The sequence below is a fragment of the Puntigrus tetrazona genome, chromosome 22, assembly GCF_018831695.1.
Source record: "Puntigrus tetrazona isolate hp1 chromosome 22, ASM1883169v1, whole genome shotgun sequence".
Taxonomy (NCBI): Eukaryota; Metazoa; Chordata; class Actinopteri; order Cypriniformes; family Cyprinidae; genus Puntigrus; species Puntigrus tetrazona.
Genome location: NC_056720.1, coordinates 371,988 through 375,169, shown reverse-complemented (window position 1 = coordinate 375,169; position 3,182 = coordinate 371,988). Strand labels below are relative to the sequence as shown.

The 3,182-nt window shown below is 32.8% G+C and overlaps 1 pseudogene; it reads right to left on the bottom strand.

Moving 5' to 3' along the window:
• LOC122328018 overlaps positions 1 to 3,182 on the bottom strand; it is a 37,183-nt pseudogene that overhangs the window by 7,716 nt on the left and 26,285 nt on the right.

The window sequence follows — 3,182 nt, the reverse complement described above, 5'->3', positions numbered from 1 at the left end:
GAGCTGAACAGCTTTTGTCTGTTAAACCACAATCATTTAGCCTACAAGACAAATAAATCAAATATCAGAGTTAAATACATGCAATATAGTTATTAAATACAAAAATGCGAAATTAATTGGTATAAATTACATAAACCATAAATATACTGCATATTTATCAGAGTTTTAGTGATTCAAATTTTCTTGATAAAACAGCTAGATAAAGCTTTATAGCGAGGAGTTGGACTCAAATGAGAATTACAATAGACTGCTGTAACATAACTAGTCATGTGAAATGTGTTGAATTACAAATTTATAAAAAGTTACACACAGCTTCCGGTCTGAAAGTATATTGTAATTTACAATATAAGCACAGGAAGTCCAAACCCTGAGACAGTAATCTTTTGTCTTTCAGTTACTGAACATCTGGCAGGTTTTCCCAAATTAAGTGTGAATCCTAATCAAAAGGTACAACTGTGCCTTTTGTTTATAGCACTTATGCGTTTAAATGACACTTGTATGCTAAATAGATGATGGATCTGGAAATTTCCTGTTCTGGGCTAAGGTCCTGTTCTGTATTTGCATACTTTTGTTTCAGTGGTCTCCACCTCTATGTACTCCTTCCCCTTAAAACATATAAACTTCTCTGTGCTAGGTTTTAGTTAGATTTTTTTTCTTGGACATTGCTTGACGATTTTCCTAAAGATTACTTCAAGACTTCTTGCAGATGACTACAGCAACGAAATAAAAACAAACTCCTGCTTTACCAAGAGTCTTCTGGTCTCTTCTTAAAAAGAAGCAAAAAAAGTTTCCAACACATGTGAAATGTTGTAAGATACTCACTTCAGTGTGTTGATCTGACAGTGTTTATCCTGCAGTAGAGCAGAGATCTGATTCACTCGTGTGTCTTCTAGTTCATGTTCACTCAGATTCAGCTCTTTCAGGAGTAACGGGTTTTTACCCACGATTCCAGTCACATACTGACAGCCTTCATCTGCAGCAGGACCCAAAAACCTGCAGAATACAAGATGAAGCAGGATTCAGTTTAGTGTGCTCTGCTTCACAAAACATTTAAAGATTATCAAACACTGCCCAAAACAAACAGACCTAGTTCAAGTTTTTAAAGCTTGAACACTTAAGTAAATAAATGTATTTATGTATGTATTTATTTTGTTATTTTTTTAAAGACAAAAGGCAAACAAATATTAAAAGAAACTCAGGTAAAAGCTCACTAGATCACGATTCTTAAAATTCTCAAGATCTTTCTGGTTTTTATGCAGGAGATAAAAAAAGCAATAACTAGCTTGTGACAGCTAAACCTTCATATTGATATATTTTATTGAGATTTTTTTAATGCTGGCTCTTTCTATAATTATGAAGCAGAATTCACCAAACACTTGATTACTGATCCACTAACAGAGAATATGATCTGAGTTCAGACCATCTCTGGATAGTTGTATTTAACTGATGTCTGTGTTGATACAGCAGTAATTCTGCAGCTCCTTATGAGAAGAAGCTTCAGACGTGATATAGATCTGTTGTAGTGGATCTACAGTGTTGTGAATCTGATCTTGATGGAAATTAATGTGCATTGCATTCAGTATCATTTACACAATCAAAATAATTAGCCACACTGAATATTTTTTCATGAGAAATATCCACAATCATAAATGTTAATTATTGCCCCAAACTACTGAATCCCACACAAAATTTCTGAGTTACCTATAACTTTTAACACAACTGTGTTGACATTTATCATCAAAAAAACAGCAGCTGCACCTAAATATTCTAATATAATATTTATATATACAANCTTCACTCCTGATGATCCANAAGACAGAGCTTTATAACCTTCTTCACTGATACTGCAGTCTGAGAGTCTAAAAAAGGTTTTTAAATCATATTCAGGTTATATAATTAATATTACTGCAAAAAAGGTTTAATAGCTTTCTCCTTCTAGTTAGAGAAGAAAGGAAAAGTCCCCATCTGAAAGGAGCATGACTTATTATTACAGTATTAATTACAGTAATATTACAGATTATTACAGTAATGTTTTCATTTTGATCAGAAGAGAATGTCGTCATTAAAACCAAACAATATTTCACTACATTAACCTGAGTTTCTCCAAAGTGCATTCTGTATATTCTGGAGTTTCTTTCATCAAGTCTTTTATCCAAATTATATTAGTATAAAACAAGAACATTTATGTTTTGAAATGCCATAACATAAGTCCACTCTTAAACCACATTGAAATTCTGAGGTAGGAACTGAAATATAGAGTTCATGCTGGAATTAAACCTTTAGGCGCTAGGTTTTCAAAAGCTTGTGGCTTGAAAGGACTTAAAGATAGAGATCTACTGTAAATTAAAAAAAATGTTGGGAATGGTCGAAAGTTTGCGTGGGCTGTAAATATACTAACGTAATTTGCCTATTATGAAGTTATCAGGGGATGGTCCATTCCGAGTTTCATAATATTCATATTATTCAGAATATTTGAATTGAAGTTCAGAATGTTTTATCCTCATTCTAAATTAGCAGACAATAGAAAACCGACAATAAAACAGAAGTGCTAATTTATTATATTAAATAAATGGTAAAACCCATATGAACAGTAGTATACATTATGATCAGTTAACATTTATTACTACATTTTTACACTAGTAGTAACACACACACATGAACAGTATCTTACATTTTGATCAGTTCATCAGTAATATTCAGGAAATAATAGATATTTATACCGAGGCCTGTCCCACCAGAGCCGCTCTGGCTGGATCAATAGAGCTAGTGCTGCTTACAGAAATATTTCTTTTGTTTTCTCAAACACTTTGCATAGGATCATGGTGTTATTTTGGTCTAGAATCAAAGTACTATATGTCTGCCATTTAGTATTTGGGAATACAAATAAAATATTGCACCATATTCACCATAGGAACTGAAGTCTATTTTAACAAGTATGAGGTTTTGTCGCAATTATCTGCTTAAAGGATTAAAGCCTATCAAATACACTAAGCTCAAGCAGTTCTGTCCTCAATTATTTGGCACATTATCTAGGTCCATGTTAAAAGATGTATGTGAGTTCTAATTAAACCTAGAGATTGTCACAAAACTTACCTCAGTATCTCTAATTTACAATTAGCATTCTTCAGTCCAGTGCAGAGCAGCTTCACTCCTGAATCCTGTAGATTATTATTGTTCATGTT